The sequence below is a fragment of the Amblyraja radiata genome, chromosome 7, assembly GCF_010909765.2.
Source record: "Amblyraja radiata isolate CabotCenter1 chromosome 7, sAmbRad1.1.pri, whole genome shotgun sequence".
Classification (NCBI taxonomy): Eukaryota; Metazoa; Chordata; class Chondrichthyes; order Rajiformes; family Rajidae; genus Amblyraja; species Amblyraja radiata.
In genome coordinates, this window is record NC_045962.1 from 28,852 (window position 1) to 49,249 (window position 20,398).

Sequence of the window (20,398 nt, forward strand, 5' to 3'; positions counted from 1 at the left end):
GCTTGGAGGATGTGGAATCGATATGGGTAGAGCTGCGAAACACTAAGGGGCAGAAAACGCTAGTGGGAGTTGTGTACAGGCCACCTAACAGTAGTAGTGGAGTTGGGGATGGCATCAAACAGGAAATTAGAAATGCATGCAACAAAGGTAAAACAGTTATAATGGGTGACTTCAATCTACATATAGATTGGGTGAATCAAATTGGCAGGGGTGCTGAGGAAGAGGATTTCTTGGAATGTATGCGGGATAGTTTTCTAAACCAACATGTAGAGGAACCAATGAGAGAGCAGGCTATTCAAGATTGGGTGTTGAGTAATGAGGAAAGGTTAGTTAGCAGTCTTGTTGTGCGTGGCCCCTTGGGCAAGAGTGACCATAATATGGTTGAGTTCTTCATTAGGATGGAGAGTGACATTGTTAATTCAGAAACAAGGGTTCTGAACTTAAAGAAAGGTAACTTTGAGGGTATGAGACGTGAATTGGCCAAGATAGACTGGCAATTGATTCTTAATGGGTTGACGGGGGATATGCAATGGAAGGCATTTAAAGACTGCATGGATGAACTACAACAATTGTTCATCCCAGTTTGGCAAGTAAATAAATCAGGGAAGGTAGTGCATCCATGGATAACAAGGGAAATCAGGGATAGTATCAAAACAAAAGATGAAGCATACAAATTAGCCAGAAAAAGCAGCCTACCAGAGGACTGGGAGAAATTCAGTCCAGCAGAGGAGGACAAAGGGCTTAATTAGGAAAGGGAAAATAGATTATGAAAGAAAACTGGCAGGGAACATAAAAACTGACTGCAAAAGCTTTTATAGATATGTGAAGCGAAAAAGATTAGTTAAAACAAATTAGTTAAAACAAACTGTCCCTAGCAGTCAGAAACAGGTGAATTGATCATGGGGAACAAGGACATGGCAGACCAATTGAATAACTACTTTGGTTCTGTCTTCACTAAGGAAGACATAAATAATCTGCCGGAAATAGCAGGGGACCGGGGGTCATATGAGATGGAGGAACTGAGTGAAATCCAGGTTAGTCGGGAAGTGGTGTTAGGTAAATTGAATGGATTAAAGGCCGATAAATCCTCAGGGCCAGATAGGCTGCATCCCAGAGTACTTAAGGAAGTAGCCCCAGAAATAGTGGATGCATTAGTGATAATTTTTCAAAACTGTTTAGATTCTGGAGTAGTTCCTGAGGATTGGAGGGTAGCTAATGTAACCCCACTTTTTAAAAAGGGAGGGAGAGAGAAAACGGGGAATTACAGACCTGTTAGTCTAACGTCGGTAGTGGGGAAACTGCTAGAATCAGTTATTAAATATGGGATAGCAGCACATTTGGAAAGTGGTGAAATCATTGGACAAAGTCTGCATGGATTTATGAAAGGTAAATCATGTCTGACGAATCTTATAGAATTTTTCGAGGATGTAACTAGTAGAGTGGATAAGGGAGAACCAGTGGATGTGTTATATCTGGACTTTCAGAAGGCTTTCGACAAGGTCCCACATAAGAGATTAGTATACAAATTTAAAGCACACGGTATTGGGGGTTCAGTATTGATGTGGATAGAGAACTGGCTGGCAGACAGGAAGCAAAGAGTAGGAGTAAACGGGTCCTTTTCACAATGGCAGGCAGTGACTAGTGGGGTACCGCAAGGCTCAGTGCTGGGACCCCAGCTATTTACAATATATATTAATGATCTGGATGAGGGAATTGAATGCAACATCTCCAAATTTGCGGATGACACTAAGCTGGGGGGCAGTGTTAGCTGTGAGGAGGATGCTAGGAGACTGCAAGGTGACTTGGATAGGCTGGGTGAGTGGGCAAATGTTTGGCAGATGCAGTATAATGTGGATAAATGTGAGGTTATCCACTTTGGTGGCAAAAACAGGAAAGTAGACTATTATCTGAATGGTGGCCAATTAGGAAAGGGGGAGATGCAACGTGACCTGGGTGTCATGGTACACCAGTCACTGAAAGTAGGCATGCAGGTGCAGCAGGCAGTGAAGAAAGCGAATGGTATGTTAGCTTTCATAGCAAAAGGATTTGAGTATAGGAGCAGGGAGGTTTTACTGCAGTTGTACAGGGTCTTGGTGAGACCACACCTGGAGTATTGCGTACAGTTTTGGTCTCCAAATCTGAGGAAGGACATTATTGCCATAGAGGGAGTGCAGAGAAGGTTCACCAGACTGATTCCTGGGATGTCAGGACTTTCATATGAAGAAAGACTGGATAGACTCGACTTATACTCGCTAGAATTTAGGAGATTGAGGGGGGATCTTATAGAAACTTACAAAATTCTTATGGGGTTGGACAGGCTAGATGCAGGAAGATTGTTCCCGATGTTGGGGAAGTCCAGGACAAGGGGTCACAGTTTAAGGATAAGAGGGAAATCCTTTAAGACCGAGATGAGAAAAACATTTTTCACAGAGAGTGGTGAATCTCTGGAACTCTCTGCCACAGAGGGTAGTTGAGGCCAGTTCATTGGCTATATTTAAGAGGGAGTTAGATGTGGCCCTTGTGGCTAAAGGGATCAGGGGGTATGGAGAGAAGGCAGGTACGGGATACTGAGTTGGATGATCAGCCATGATCATATTGAATGGCGGTGCAGCGGGACGGGCAAATTGTAATTTATATACCTATCTGTTACGTACCTACAGCAAATAATACAATAATATTAAAGTTCTGATCTGGAGAATATCACATTTTTGAATTTTCAAGGCAGTCACAACGGTCAATTTTGTAATTAGCTACAATTAGGTTAACTAATTATATGCTTTCAGGTCATCCATGTAAGATGTTTTTTATTTGTTTCAGAATGCTTCAATCTATAATAACTGAAAATGTCATTCAGTTCTCTTAATGTTTATGAAAGTTATGGACTTTTGACTGTCCTCGATCACAGCTTTTGTGTTAAGTCAATGGAAAAGCAATAGGGAACAATATGCTAATTTCTGAGTATGAAAATGGCCATAACTTTCTTAAAACTGAAGATATGAAAGTGAATTAGGTGTCAAATTAAACTTTTTATGCTTTATCTGATGGGATAATTTGCAGACTTGATTTTTTTAATCTCAAAATGTTGTAACATTGATAGAAAATGGACCTGCATCTTGGAGGCCGAAGGTTGGGTTGTTAGCGAAGAAAGATAGACTTCGTTATCCCTCAGTACGGCAACATCAGGAACAATGTTGCTGCACTGAGGGATAGCCAAGTCTATCCCTCATTGCTAGATGGGAAGTGGCAGTAAAAGGACAGCGCCTCTGGGGGGGGGGGGTTCCTTTGACAGCGTGTGGGTAGGCTGTCCAGGGGTAAGGTTGCGGGGAGGGCAGGAGCGTTGAGAAGGTAGCGGTCGGGGATCATGCCAGCAACCAGCTCAAGAGCGGTTACGTGGCCGATGGATAACAGGACAGCGGGCGGTGGAGCTTACTCCATATGTCAGGGCGAGTAACCTCAATTGATCCCTTGTTCGTGCTGACACAGGAGTAAGGGAGGATTGAAATTGGAAATTACTTGAAGGGAGAAGAATAAAGCTGAATGTTGGGAGTGGGAGATACAATAGTTCTCTCGATGCTGTTGATGGCCATGCCGAAATAGAACATGCTCTAGAACAGGCTCTTCGGCCCACAAGAACAGTGAGAAGAAGGAATGACTGGTGTGGGACAAGCATTTGATTATGTTGGCTGCTTTTCCATGATCTTCGAGGGGTGATCTTAGAAGAGATGTAAAAGTTCATGAAAGGAATAGATCGGGTAGACGCACAGAGTCTCTTGCCAAGAGTAGGGAAATCAAGGACGAGAGGACATTGGTTCCAGGTGAGGCTGGAAAGATTGAATTTACCTGACGGGTAACTTTGTTCACACAATAGGTGTTGGGAGCATGGAATGAGCTGCTGGATGAGATCGTTTAGTCAGGTACTACCGCAACGTTTAGGAACCATTTAAACAGGTACATGAATTCAAGTTTACACATGAGACTATTAAATAAAATTAAGGCCTATAGGAAAGAACTGCAGATGCTGGTTTAAATGGAAGATGGACACAAAAATGTGGAGTAACTCAGCGGGACAAGCAGCATCGCTGGAGAGAAGGAATGGGTGACGTTTCGGGTCGAGACCCTTCTTATTTACAGTGTCTGGTATTGAAGTGATGTTATTGTGCACACTAACATCATGAACAATTCACGATAGGAAACACTGATGTATTTAATTTCAGGGAATGAAATTTACCCAAAGCTGATTTCAAATGACATCCACTTCCTGGCCAGGGCTGTGATTGACGTGGCTGAGCTCCGCCTCTCCTCAGCCGGGCCCCACCCCTTTCATTGATTGTTCCGCCACTGTTTCACGCCCGAAACCCCATTGAACGCGGGTTCAGCAGCAGCCGCGGCGGCTTCACAGCTCCGGGCTCCCCCTGGTCCTAACGCCCGCCGACACATTGTGGTGTTCCAAGTGGGCTCTGCCTGCCTCTCTGTACAATGCGGGTAACCTTCCTTGTTTCTGTTGTAGCCACACCTCTCCCTCGCCACTTTCTCAGCTACATCGTGGCGGCTATTTGAGGCATGTAAGAGCATATAAAAAACAATTGGACAGGTGCATGGATTTGAACGGATGGGTGGAGGGATGGATGAAACGTGGCACATAGGACCAGCATAGATGGGGCATCTTGGTCGGCATGAAACAAGTAGAAATATAGAAAAATAGAAAAGGAGGGCGACAAGTGGGAGCGAGGGAGAAAGAGAGGGGGAGAGAGGGAGTCAAGTCAAGTCACTTTTATTTATATAGCACATTTAAAAAACAACTCTCGTTGGCCAAAGTGCTTTACATTGGTGGAGGTACTAACGTTATACAACAGTGGTTCATAGATTAAATACAAACATCACTACATACATATAGCCCTTGCTCAGAAGAATTCAAGAAAGTCTTGGGAGAAGAGATGAGTTTTAAGTCTCGATTTAAAGGAGTCGATGGAGGGGGCCGTTCTGATGGGAAGAAGGATGCTGTTCCACAGTCTAGGAGCTGCAGCCGCAAAGGCACGGTCGCCCGAGCTTATGACTAGACGTTCAGTATGCCCAAGTGGGCCGATCTGCGGGACCTGGGGGTGGTGTGGTGTGTAAGCAGTCTTTTGATGTAGGTGGGGGCAAGCCCATTAAGGATATTGTCGACATAAAGGAGGATCTTGAAATTTATTCGGGACCGCACAGAGGCCAGGTCGGGTGCCCGTCAGTAGTCCCACTGCGGCATTTTGGACCAGTTGCAGGCGGGACAGAGAAGATTGGCTGATGCCAGTGTAGAGGGAGTTGCAGTAATCTAAGCGGGAGGAGATAAATGTGTGGATGATCTTTTCAAGGTCATCAAACTGGAAATGTTTTATTTTAGCTGTCGTCTGAAGCTGAAAGAAGCTAGCATTGACTTGTTTGTCAAATTTCAGTGCTGAGTCAAATATCACGCCAACATTTTTGACGTGAGGTTTGAGTAGTGGGGTAAGGCTTCCAAGGCTGCCTGCTATCATTTTGATTGAGTCCGAGGGGCCGAGATGGATGACCTCAGACTTACTCTCGTTTAGTTGGAGGAAGTTCTAGGCCGTCCAGCACCTTATATCCTCGAGGCAGCGGATAAGGTTAAGCAGATTTGATTGGTGTTTGGGCTTTAGGTGGAGAGAGAGAGTTAGAGGGAGAGGGGGAGAGAGAGGAGGGGGGGGGAGAGGGATGTAGGGAGAGAGAAGGGGGGGAGAGAGAGAGGGAGAGGGAGAGGGAGAGTGAGATAGAGAGGTACGGAGAGAGAGGGAGATGGAGAGAGCCAGAGAGAGAGTCAGGGTGAGAGAGAGGGCGACAGAGGGGCAGGAGTTTCTCCCCTCCCTGTCCCAACTTAATGTGTTACAGGGGCGGCAGAAGTTGTGCCCGCAGTCCAGTATAACCGGGTCAGTGAAGAAATCCAGGCAGATTGGACATGTGGCCTCCTCAGTTAAACTCTCGACCTGGTCTTTCGAAGTCATTTTAACTCCGCTACTTCTTGGTTCAAAACGCATTCCCTTTCGCGCAACTGCTGAACCCCTGCAGTATCGCGAGTGTCTACTGCACACGCTGCCGTCTCGGGGAATAAATGTTATTTGGCTGCAAGTGCTCAATGTGAAGATGTCCTGGCCATTTCCAACTAATCTCACACTAGGGAGGGATCAGTGAGATATTAACAGCCGTGAATAGGGGTTGCGGCAGCCGAAGGCGGAACAGATAGCTGGAAAGAGAGCAGGAAACATTTACGAGGATGTTGCCAGAGAGAGAAGTTGGGCAGGGTAGGACTTTATTCCTTGGAGCGCAGGAGTGCGAGGTAACCTGATAGAGGTGTATACAATCAAGAGGCAAATAGTTAGGGTGAATGCACAGAATATTTTTACCAGAACCTTTAGGGGAATCATGAACCACAGGAATTATGTTTAAGTTGAGAGGGGAAAGATTTAGTAGAAATCCGAGGGGTAACTTTTCATATCGAAGGTGGTGGGTATATGAAACAAACTACTAGAGGAGGTAGATGAGGTCAGATATAACTGCATTGAAGCGCCGTTTGGACAGGTACATGGATAGGAAAGGATAGAGGGACATGGGCCAAACGCATGCTGGTGGGATTTGTGCTGATGGGGCATCTTGGTGGGCATGGGCATGTTGGGATGTAAGGCCTGTTTCCCTGCAGTGTGACTCTATGATTCTGTGAGGAAGGGACAGGGCCGGCGTTAATGAGGCCTGGGGTGTAACTGACTTGCTCCTTTTGGCAGTGGAAGCCGGCGTCCGCACCTCCGTTCACAGCCCGGGGTCAGGATGGATGCAGACCACCTTCCGGCTTCATTCTAATCACCGTCACTGCACCTGCCTCTCATACACCAGTCTTCAGCTCACAACTACCCTCGCCGACAATGGGTCTACCTGGGCACCATTTGGAGGTTTTTCTCATATTTTTAAAATATGTGCAGGTTTTGCTCTTGACGAGTTTCAGGTATGATTTCTATAATACTTTTACACAATATATTAAAAATATAGGTAGTCACGAATTTAAACGAAAAAAAGCACCTCGGCCCACAGCCTACAAGAAGACTCTTCCAGAAACATGGGGCGTAACAGCCCAACCTTTAATGCACCTTCCCTAAACTTGCCAGACCTTTTTTTCTGATGAAGCTGTAGACAAATCAAAACTGGAAGATTGTTGTTGCCCAGTCGTGGACACCACTGGAATGAATTGGCATTAGAGAATGGTGGGCACAGTGGCGTAGCTGGTCAAGCTGTTGCCCCACAACGCCAGAGACCCGGGTTCAATCCTGACCACCAATGCTGTGTGTAGAGTTTGCACACTCCCTGAGGCCATGTGGGTTTTTCTCCGGGTGCTCTGGTTTTCTCCGGCCACATTCCAAACACGTGCAGGTTTGCATGTTAATTGGCCTCTGTAAATTGCCCGTGTGTGCAGGGAGTGGATGAGAAAATGGGATAATACAGAACTAGTGTGAACGGGTGATAGATGGTCAGTGTGGACACGTTGGGCCGAAAGGGCTGTTTCTAATCTGTATCTCTAAACTAAAATAATTACCGCAAACAAACAGACACCCACAACCTCTTGCGCACCACCAGCCACCGTCCGAAACATACATTTAGAGGGACACTAAAGACACAACTGATTCACTTCCACCACATTTACACCACAGGTCTCCAACCAGTCCTTCACCATCTCTTCACTGCACTTAAACAGAGGGTGACTCTGGAAGAAAGTTGAAAAATAGAAAGATTAAACGAGAACTTACCGTTAGAAGTTTGATCTTTATTTTATGAGAAGTTGCAGTGAGGGATTATGTGAAGAAGCTCGCCAGTCCGCATGCGCGTCAATCTTCAAAGTAGCTGTATGAAACCACAGAATAGTTGCTGACCTAAGCTATTGAAAGATTGAAGGCTAGAACTACCGAATGATCTTTATGAGACTAGGGTTGAGAGTGGAGGGCACGTAATCCCTCCCTGATCTCTGCTCTGGTGGGTATGCTGTCAACCTCAAATGTACGCAATCCTGCTCATTTACTTATGAGATTATTTCTATAACAAGCTACCCTAATGTCAGTATGACGTGGAGTCTAAGCCAGAGATTGAGTAAGGCTGTGTTCTTTATGCTGAGATCAACTGCTGAAAGCATAATCATCTTAAGATACTGGTCCCATTAGGAAAATGTTGAGGAATATTTGCATAACAATTTACTGATGTACATCGTACATTACAATGAGTGTAGGCTATTAGTGGTCAAATAAAAGACACCCTGTATAACGTTAGAGAATAGTGGGTGAAGAACTAATCATTTATGTCCCACTTATGGTATTACAGAAATGATAAAGCAGCACAAGCAATGTCAATTGTGCTGTCCCATAAGTTCCTCTAGGCTGAAACTGGAAGCCACACAAACCTGTTACTTCCGTATAGAATTGACTCACATATGTTGTTCACAAGGTTCTCATACAATCGTGCAGAGCTAGCTGCCCGAGAAGACAGGCTGTCCCAGCCGTCACACGTGAATGAGTAAATAAGAGTTGCTTCAGCCGCCTACCATGGCGTGGTTGAATAGGCAAATTGGCACTGTTAAATTTCATGTCGCCTCATTTGCAATATCACAAAAGATATAATAATAATAATAATACATTTTATTTATGGGCGCCTTTCAAGAGTCTCAAGGACACCTTACAAAAATTGAGCATGTAGAGGAAAAACATGTAAGGGGAATGAAATAAATAGTAGAGACATGACTAGTACACAAAGTAAAGACAGAATTCAATACAAAACACAATATGAGGCAATTAATGCACAGATGAAAAGGGAGGGGGACGTGGGGCTAAGGATAGGCAGAGGTGAAGAGATGGGTCTTGAGGCGGGACTGGAAGATGGTGAGGGACACGGAATTGCGGATCAGTTGGGGGAGGGAGTTCCAGAGCCTGGGAGCTGCCCTGGAGAAGGCTCTGTCCCAAAAACTGCGGAGGTTGGACTTGTGGATGGAGAGGAGACCGGCTGATGTGGATCTGAGGGACCGTGAGGGTTGGTAGGGGGAGAGGAGGTTAGTGAGATATGGGGGGGCCAGATGGTGGAGGGCTTTGTAGGTGAGGATCAGGATTTTGTAGGTGATCCGGTGGGAGATGGGAAGCCAGTGAAGTTGTTTGAGGACTGGAGTGATGTGATGCCAGGATTTGGTGTGGGTGATGAGTCGGGCGGCTGCGTTCTGGACCAGTTGGAGTCGGTTGATGTAGGTGGAGCTGATGCCAAGGAGAAGTGAGTTGCAATAGTCCAGTCGGGAGGAGATGAAGGCATGGATGAGTCTTTCAGCAGTGGGATGTGTGAGAGAGGGTCTGAGTTTGGCGATGTTGCGGAGATGAAAGAAGGAGGTTTTAATGACATGGCGGATGTGAGGCTCAAGGGAGAGGGTGGAATCAAAGATCACGCCAAGGTTGCGGGCCTGGGGAGATGGGGAGACAGTGGTGCCGTCGATGGTGAGAGTGGGGTTATTGATTTTGCTGAGTGTATATCTACCGACAACTCATAAGTTTTATCATTTGCAATTTTGCATAATACCTAAAAGTCGATGACATAATGCCCATTAATCTGAGAAGGGCAGCATAATCTTTCACCACTAGCTTTGTTCTTAAACAGCAGAATCTGTGCCTATGTGTATAGATATGACAGATTATACAACTACAAGATCGATTCACTGAGTCAGTTAAATTGCAGACACCCAATCATCCATCTTAGACTAGGTAAGTAAACCCACAATTTGATTAGCCTAATGCTAACCGATTCGGCCTGCACCATATTTCTGTAATCTTAAGAAATATACCCCTCTAGTCCTTGGCCAGACTACTCATCCTCGGATGAGTCGTCACAGATTGCACTCGGAACCGCTGTTCCTCTATTGATCCTACGGTTGGAAATGTTTAGGTTTTCTTACCCGCGGAAGATGCATTATCTAGTTATTCATACATATCGCTGATAATATATAACCATATAACAATTACAGCACGGAAACAGGCCATCTCGGCCCTACAAGTCCGTGCCGAACAATTATTTTCCCCTAGTCCCATCTACCTGCACTCAGACCATAACCCTCCATTCCTTTCCCATCCATATACCTATCCAATTTATTTTTAAATGATAAAATCGAACCTGCCTCCACCACTTCCACTGGAAGCTCATTCCACACCACTACCACTCTCTGAGTAAAGAAGTTCCCCCTCATGTTACCCCTAAACTTCTGTCCCTTAATTCTGATGCCATGTCCTCTTGTTTGAATCTTCAGTCCTCTCAATGGGAAAAGCTTGTCCACGTCAAGTCTGTCTATCCCTCTCATAATTTTAAAGACCTCTATCGTCCCCCCTTAACCTTCTGCGCTCCAGAGAATAAAGACCTAACTTATTCAACCTTTCTCTGTAACTTAGTTGCTGAAACCCAGGCAACATTCTAGTAAATCTCCTCTGTACTCTCTCTATTTTGTTGACATCCTTCCTATAATTGGGCGACCAAAATTGTACACCATACTCCAGAATTGGTCTCTCCAATGCCTTGTACAATTTTAACATTACATCCCAACTTCTATACTTAATACTCTGATTTATAAAGGCTAGCATACCAAAAGCTTTCTTTACCACCCTATCTACATGAGATTCCACCTTCAGGGAACTATGCACAGTTATTCTTAGATCCCTCTGATCAACTGCATTCCTCAATTCGCTACCATTTACCATGTACGTCCTATTTTGATTTGTCCTGCCAAGATGTAGCACCTCACACTTATCAGCATTAAACTCCATCTGCCATCTTTCAGCCCATTCTTCCAAATGGCCTTAATCTCTCTGTAGACTTTGGAAATTTACTTCATTATCCACAACACCACCTATCTTAGTATCATCTGCATACTTACTAATCCAATTTACCACACCTTCATCCAGATCATTGATGTACATGACAAACAACAGTGGACCCAACACAGATCCCTGAGGCACCCCACTAGTCACCTGCCTCCAACCTGACAAACAGCCATCCACCATTACTCTCTGGCATCTCCCATTCAGCCACTGTTGAATCCATCTTGCTACTCCTGCATTTATACCCAACAATTGAACCTTCTTAACCAACCTTCCATGAGGAACCTTGTCAAAGGCCTTACTAAAGTCCATATAGACAACATCCACTGCTTTACACTCGTCAATTTCCCTAGTAACCTCTTCAAAAAATTCAAGAAGATTAGTCAAACATGACCTTCCAGGCACAAATCCATGTGTTCCTAATCAGACCCTGTTTATCCAGATGCTTATATATATTATCTCTAAGTATCCTTTCCATTAATTTGCCCACCACTGAAGTCAAACTAACAGGTCTATAATTGCTAGGTTTACTCTTAGAACCCTTTTTAAACAATGGAACAACATGCGCAGTACGCCAATCCTCCGGCACTATTCCCGTTTCTAATGACATTTGAAATATTTCTGTCATAGCCCCTGCTATTTCTACACTAACTTCCCTCAATGTCCTAGGGAATATCCTGTCAGGACCTGGAGACTTATCCACTTTTATATTTTTCAAAAGTGTCAGTACTTCTTTTACTTTGAAACTCATAGTATCCATAGCTACTCTACTAGTTTCCCTTACCTCACATAATTCAATATCCTTCTCCTTGGTGAATACCGAAGAAAAGAAATTGTTCAATATCTCCCCCATCTATTTGGCTCTGCAGATAGCTGTCCACTCTGTCTCTCTAATGGACCAATTTTATCCCTCATCCTTCTCAAATTGCAGATTAAAACTAATCATATTATGATCACTACCTCCTAGCGGTTCCTTTACGTCAAATTCTCTTATTGCTTCATTGGACAACACTAAATCCAGAATTGCCTTTTCTCTGGTCGGCTCCATGAATGAATGGATGAGTGAGTAAATGAATGAATGAGTGAATGAATTGATTAATTAATTAATGAATGAGTGAACTGTGTTATGTATTTGGGCTGGAATCGGTCTTAAAATAAGACTCAGAACGCACCAGTATTTAACATGCTTGGTGTATTGTAATCGCCATCTTGAGGCTCTTCGCGCATGTGTACAATCACGCAAGTTATTCAAATATGCCAATCATATTATGATACATAACATTCCTCCTCATTTAACTTGGAGGCAGGTAACACCATTTCAACTTCAATGTATATGATCTTTTACACAAAATCCATACTGTAAAACCAAAACTTATAATATTTATTTTCCATTCTAACACTTCTCACATTTTCTCTGAAGTGTTTATAACATCAAATTATCACGTTTACGCACGTTCAATTAACATGTTTCATCAACTCACTAAATGCATACAGAACTCCATATAATGTGTACATTTATTTGATTATGCAAACAAGACCTGACATCATACCCAGTACCCATACCAGGCAGTCATAATCATGCGGAAAGTAAACCGTTATTCTTCACTTGGCTCATGATTATTAAATTTTACTTCGGAGTCACGTTAGTGACTACATGAAGAACCCGTCCAGCACGCATGCGCGACATGAGCGTTCACGCAGTGCAACAGCGACGAGCGGGAGTTTATTCTGAGGTCGTTTTTTCCGAAAAGAAGTGTTTTGTTTTGTCTCACCAGGAATATGAGCGAAACAAGACAAGCTAAGAAGTCCGCTCCCCATTCGACTCCAATGGAGGAGCATTCCATCAGTGGGGGGCAAGAGGCGGTAGGACCGCAAACCCTGCGGTCCGCCATCCCCGACACTGTGCCGAGCCCAGTCCCACTAACGCAGCCTGAGCAGCGGGCTGGATGTAAAGCAGCATGGAAGACCACGGTGGTATCCGATTCCTCGGACGGGGACATCTCACCGCCCATGCGGGGCAGAGACAGCCGCCTGAGCCGCATGGAGCGACTCGTGGAGCAAATGCTCCAGCGAGACTTGCTTCGGTAGATGGAGCAGTCTCGCAAAGGGAGTTCAGGCACTCCCACCACAGTGCCTCACAACGCACTGGCCATCGCTTCCCCCTCATCCGAGGGCAGCTTTGGCGACCAGGGCTGGGATGGTCAAGAAGACACTGGCCGAAGATGTCGGGAGTACGCTTGGGGTACAGGACCAGGAAGAGCTGCTGGGTGTGGTAGACCGCTACGTGGCAGCTCCACGAGCAGGACGGCCGTTAGATCCAAAACTGGCGGCCAGCATTAACTACCTGTCCTTCAAGTCCCTACAAGAGCAGGTAGTTAATGAGGCCCTAGAGCTGTATTTGGTCCCTGAGAATTGTGCCTCGCTCAACGTGCCGGCTGTCAACAGCCAAATCTGGGGGCACGTTGGGCCAAACATCCGCAATCAAGAGCTCAAACTACAGCGGATCCTCAGGCTCCTGACGTCAGCCATTACTTCCTATGCTCGTTCCGTGGATGAGGTGGAAATGACCACGAATCAGCAGGATACACGCGCACTGCTGTGCAATACCCAGTTCGAAATTAACAACCTCCGTAAGGAGATAATAAGACCTGCCCTCAACCCGAAATTCGTAGGTTTGTGCAAAACGCCGACCACAGAGCCAGAAATCCTGCTATTAGGCAAGGACCTCTCCAAAAAAGTAAAGGAAATGGAGGAAGAGTCCAAAACATTTGGCCTCATGAGGGCAGGCCCGACGAGCAAACCCACAAAACCCAAGCGGCAGTACCCCACCGCGTCCACCAATCGACGTCAACCCTATGGGACTGATGAAAGCTCGGGGTTCACACATCACCACCAGAAGCCTTTTTTAGGCCAAGGCCCAAAGCGGACCCCATGGAAAATGCGCCACCCCCAACCAACAGCAATCCATCAGACAACACATCAGACAACACATCGTCCGACAAAGAAACAGAAGAAACAACTGTAAACATGGAGGTAGGTGGGTCTGGTTTCTACCAGCAAATAAAAAGTGGGGGTTCTATACTAACAGGGGGGAGATTACACCTGTTTGTGCAAGCATGGAAGTCTATCACGAATGACAAATATATACTCAACAGCATTCGTGGATACAAAATAGAGTTTACTCTAGAAAACTTGCCACCAGTTCAGCACTCACCCCAAAGGGTCTTTTTTCCACTCGTTAAAGAAAAACGAGAGGGACAAGCTGAACTGGTGAGGTTAATTACAAAGGGTATCATTGAAAAAACCAAACATCAACCCTTGGAATTTGTCTCTAATATAATCACTAAAACGAAAAAAGATGGTGGATGTCACATCATCATTGACTTAACTTCACTAAATATGTTTGTTAATTATATACATTTCAAAATGGAAACGTTTGTAACTGCCAAACAACTGATTTCCAAAGGATACTTCATGGCAAGCATCGACCTTAAAGATGCTTACTATTCAGTACCCATTCATAAGGATCATTGCAGATACCTGAAATTTACCTGGATGGGGCAACAATGGCAGTTTAAAGCGCTGCCTGACGGTTTAACATCAGCCCCAAGATTATTCACCAAGATACTAAAACCAGCCTTGGCAATATTAAGAAAACAAAAACATATTGTCATGGCATATCTTGATGATATCTTAATAGTAGGCAAAACCATGGAATTGGCTAAATCAGCTGTGTCAGCTGCCAAACAATTGTTTGAAACCTTGGGATTTGACTTACATCCAGATAAATCTAAGTTGACGCCATCCACAACCATGGACTATCTGGGCTTCACAATTAACTCAGTCCACATGTCAGTAACTTTGCCAAAAGACAAAACAGCAGAATTGGCACAAACATGTAACAATTTAATGGTCAACGATCGACCAACCATTCGACAAGTGGCGAGAGTAATTGGAAAGATGGTAGCAGCATTCCCAGCTACACAATTTGGACCTCTGCACTATCAAAACTTACAAAGAGCGAAAGTACAGGCATTAAAACGACATGCAGGTCATTTTGACCGAGTCATGAAATTACCCAATGAAGCAATATCAGAGTTACAGTGGTGGGTAGAGAACATGTTGCATAGTTCCAGCCCTATCATCATTGTTAACCCTACGTTAATTATTCAAACAGATGCCAGTGCTCAAGGCTGGGGAGCAACTAATTCCATATCCAGCACAGGTGATAGATGGACTAACCTAGAGTCATCGTTACTACTTACAATGGGCATAAATTATCTAGAAATGTTGGGTGCATTTTATGGATTAAAAGCATATGCATCAAATATGCATCACTTGCATGTTCGGTTACAAATAGAGAATACCACGGTGGTGACCATATGGGCGGCATAAAATCGATATCATGCGACAAATTGGCCAACACAATCTGGCAATGGTGTGTCGACAGACATATTTGGCTATCAGCAACTTAACTGCCAGGTAAGCTAAATACAGTGGCAGACACCAGGTCACGCAAATTCAATGATAACACCGAATGGATGTTAAATCCCAAAGTATTTGCTAAAATTACCAAGCAATATGGCACGCCTGATATCGATCTATTTGCATCCAGACTAAATCACCAGGTTCCTATGTATGTCGCTTGGGAACCAGACCCTGAGGCAGCAGCGGTAGATGCGTTCGCGCTGGACTGGGGAAATTTCTTCTTTTATGCATTTCCTCCCTTCTGCCTCATCAGTCGGGTACTTCGCAAAATACAAATGGACTCTGCTTCAGGTATTTTGATAGTACCCGACTGGCTTACACAGCCATGGTTCCCAGTGCTCCTCGACATGATCGTCGAGACCCCAATGACTTTCCCCAGTAGCCCAGAATTGCTAACTCACCCAGTATCTGGCATAAGCCACCCATGCCACGATATAATTAAACTCCTGGGTTGCAGATTTTGAAAAGGCCTCTGCTGGGCCTGGGATTGTCAGAAAACACCATCAACACCATGACAGCATCCCACCGCGTATCCACAAGGAGACAATACTTGTCAAGTATCAAGAAGTGGGAAAAATACTGTTCGGACACAGGAACCACATACTCAACTACAACTATAACCAATGTACTGGAGTTCCTGGCAGGCCTTCACCATAATGAAGGGCTCAGCTACAGCGCCATTAATACAGCCAGAAGTGCTCTGTCTGCCTATTTAATTCAGGCACCAGGACAACAGGCCATGGGATGCCACCCGCTGGTGATCAAACTCATGAGAGGGATATTTAACTCCAATCCCCCCAGACCAAGGTACACCCAAATCTGGGATGTCAGTGTGGTCCTGACATACCTTAGGGTATGGTCACCAGCTAGGTCCCTCACCCTGGAACAATTAACTCTGAAGACGGTCATGCTGATGGCACTTGTGTCAGCACAAAGAGTCCAGTCACTTCACCTATTACGACTGGACAACATGATCGTAACTCCAGACCATGTCTCATTTACTTTCCAGAGGCTGGTCAAACAGAGCAGGCCAGGAACATCAAATCCAGTCATGGAATTCCGGGCTTACCCACCAGAACCACGGTTATGTGCCATGACCCACCTACTGAACTATATTGACACAACTAAAATCCCTCGAGGGAGAGAAAAAGCCTTATGGGTCAGCCACAATAAACCTTATGGTCGGGTGACGAGCCAAACCATTTCAAGATGGCTCAAGCAGGTGCTGAAAGCCGCTGGTATAAATACTACCATGTATAAATCTCACACCACCAGGGCAGCATCCACGCCGGTGGCTAAGAGAATGGACGTACCAATAGACCACATCCTGGCTACAGCGGGGTGGTCAGGGGAAAGAATGTTTCAAACTTTTTATAATAAGCCGTTGGCAGAACCTGCATCATTTGCAGAGAAAATATTAGAATCTGAAAATATATAATTTAGCCTGGGGGAGCAATTTGTTTTTTGTTATTGTTAATAAACAACATTATTGTTTTTTACAAACAGATTCATGATTGATTGCGATAACATACTTCCTCCCTCAAACGACTTGGGCAGTGAGTGAAGTATGAACTGTTACACGGTTTGAAATCAGAGCTTTAAAATCTTCACGTAGTCACTCACCTGACTCCGAAGTAAAATAGTAAGATTAAACAAGAACTTACCAGTTTGAGGTTTGATCTGTATTTTATGAGGAGTTACGATGAGGGATTACGTGCCCTCCGTTCCCACCCTCAATAATAGAGATCAAACTGGTATCTAAGCTCTCCTTTTCTTTACTATATTTATTTCAATTATTGTGTCTTTCTGTGATTCCACACCGCTGCTTTGAAGTATGCCGCGCATGCGTGCTGGACGGGTTCTTCAAGTAATCCCTCATCGTAACTCCTCATAAAATACAGATCAAACTTCAAACTGGTAAGTTCTCGTTTAATCTTACTATTAAATGACACATTGCTTTGTGCCAACTATATGTTTTTTCACATAAAGAATTTGTCATCAAATCTTTTTACCAACAGACAACACTGTTGGTAAGCCAAAATTGTCCACCGGGCAGAGGAAGAAATCCAGTAATGCTGTGCCTATTATTGGTACCGGAGCTGTGGGCAACATCAAAATGATTAAGACTAAGCTGGTGAGTGTTTTTGCCTCCAAGTTTTCACCGGATCTAGACGTCAGAACTTTATCTGTCTATCTTAATGTAAAACTTGGCCGTGAGGTTACCTGTCAAAAGATTGACATTGTACACAGTAGATACAGTTCATTTAAAGTATCTGTGGAATGCAATGAGGTTGACGAAATGTACAATCTGGAGCTCTGGCCAGAAGGGGCATTTGTCCGGCGTTATTACGAGCCGCGCAGGGTTGGAGTCATCGGACCAAGCACCGTGCCTGCCGCGGGGGGAATGAGTATACCTGCTGGTGCTAGGGGCACTCACTAGTCTCGCTAAATGAACATTCGAGTACTATCGTACAATTGTCGTGGCCTGCGTTTGGGCCAGAGCGCAGGGGATTAAGCTCGCCGCTCAGTTGTTGACAACTTCCTGGAGAACTGTGACATACTATGTATGCAAGAGACATTCTTAGCGAAGCAAGACTTGGACAAACTCAATTCTCTCAATGACAACTTTCATGGGGCTGGGGAGTCTACAACTGCCCTTGGCATGGGAATAGTCAGAGGTAGGATACCAGGTGGTGTGGCTATTCTATGGAACAAGAAGCTTGACTCATCAGTAAATGTGATTCGGCTTGATGTTGACTGGTGCATTGCCATACACTTTACTCACAATGACAAGGAATTTGTTATCCTGAATGTATATACACCCTATGAATGCCATCAGAATGAGGATGAATATTTAAATAGACTTGCTTTCATCTATTCTTTTATTCAAAACAATAATTATTGTAGTGTATATGTCATTGGGGATATGAATGCAGATATCTCAGATAGGAACTCATTATTTGCCAATCATATGGCTCAGTCTGTCAAGATAATAATTTAATATTGTCAAGCAAAGTGCTTTTACCTACAGATAGCTATACTTATATTAGTGAGGCCTGGCACACCACATCATGACTGGACCACTGTATTAGTACAGCTGATGCACATGCCTCATTGGGGTGTATGAGCATTCTGTACGGGGAAGCAATGACTGATCATATACCTGTTGCTATGACAATAAATGTTGAACACATACCTGTGGTATCCAGAGATAGAAATAGCTTTAATACAGAAAAACTGGACTGGTCAACGCTTACAAAGGAAGACATCCTAGCTTATTATGCCCATACAGATAAATCCTTGATCAATATTCATCTACCTAAAGATGCAATAATATGTAGCAATGTTAATTGTAAAGATATGAAGCAGAGGAGAGATATCTGCTCCATGTATAATGATATAGTAAGCGCCTTATACAGTGGCTTGCAAAAGTTTTCATACCCCTTGAACTTTTCCACATTTTGTCACGTTACAACCACAAACGTAAATGTATTTTATTGGGATTTTATGTAATAGACCAACACAAAGTGGTGCATAATTGTGAAGTGGAAGGAAAATGATACATGGTTTTCAAATTTTTTTACAAATAAAAAACTGATAAGTGTGGCGTGCAAAAGTATTCAGCCCCCCTGAGTCAATACTTTGTAGAACCACCTTTCGCTGCAATTACAGCTGCAAGTCTTTTGGGGTTTGTCTCTACCAGCTTTGCACATCTAGAGACTGAAATTTTTGCCCATTCTTCTTTGCAAAATAGCTCAAGCTCAGTCAGATTGGATGGAGCGCGTCTGTGAACAGCAATTTTCAAGTCTTGCCAGAGATTCTCAATTGGATTTAGGTCTGAACTTTGACTGGGCCATTCTAACACATGAATATGCTTTGATCTAAACCATTCCATTGTAGCTCTGGCTGTATGTTTAGGGTCGTTGTCCTGCTGGAAGGTGAACCTCCGCCCCAGTCTCAAGTCTTTTGCAGACTCTAACAGGTTTTCTTCCAAGATTGCCCTGTATTTGGCTCCATCCATCTTCCCATCAACTCTGACCAGCTTCCCTGTCCCTGCTGAAGAAAAGCATCCCCACAGCATGATGCTGCCACCACCATGTTTCACAGTGGGGATGGTGTGTTCGGGGTGATGTGCAGTGTTAGTTTTCCGCCACACATAGCGTTTTGCATTTAGGCCAAAAACTTCAATTTTGGTCTCATCTGACCAGAACACCTTCCTCCACATGTTTGCTGTGTCCCCCACATGGCTTGTGGCAAACTGCAAACGGGACTTCTTATGGCCTTTTTTCAACAATGACTTTCTCCTTGCCACTCTTCCATAAAGGCCCGATTTATGGAGTGCACGACTAATAGTTGTCCTGTGGACAGATTCTCCCACCTGAGCTGTGGATCTCTGCAGCTCCTCCAGAGTTTCCATGGGCCTCTTGGCTGTTTCTCTGATCAATGCTCTCCTTGCCAAGCCTGTCAGTTTAGGTGGACGGCCATGTCTTGGTAGGTTTGCAGTTGTGCCATACTCTTTCCATTTTCGGATGATGGATTGAACAGTGCTCCGTGAGATGTTCAAAGCTTGGGATATTTTTTTATAACCTAACCCTACTTTAGACTTATCCACAACTTTATCCCTGACCTGTCTGGTGTGTTCCTTGGGCTTCATGATGCTGTTTGTTCACTAATGTTCTCTAACAAACCTCTGAGGCCTTCACAGAACAGCTGTATGTATACTGAGATTAGATTACACACAAGTGGACTCTATTTACAAATAGGTGACTTCTGAAGGCAATTGGATGCACTGGGTTTTATTTAGGGGTATCAGAGTAAAGGGGGCTGAATACTTTTGCACGCCACACTTTTCAGTTTTTTATTTGTAAAAAAATTTGAAGACCATGTATCATTTTCCTTCCACTTCACAATTATGCGCCACTTTGTGTTGGTCTATCACATAAAATCCCAATAAAATACATTTACGTTTGTGGTTGTAACGTGACAAAATGTGGAAAAGTTCAAGGGGTATGAAAACTTTTGCAAGCCACTGTAGTAAGCGCTTT

General features: G+C 44.3%; 1 long non-coding RNA gene across 1 annotated transcript; it reads right to left on the minus strand.

The window, feature by feature from the left end:
* Positions 1-5,168: 5,168 nt before the first annotated feature.
* Positions 5,169-20,329, minus strand: LOC116974926. Its single transcript, XR_004412485.1, has 3 exons — positions 20,319-20,329; positions 19,732-19,736; positions 5,169-5,308 (listed from the first exon to the last, which is right to left on the minus strand). It is a non-coding gene; the product is annotated as an uncharacterized LOC116974926 (long non-coding RNA).
* Between the last annotated feature and the right edge of the window lie 69 nt (positions 20,330-20,398).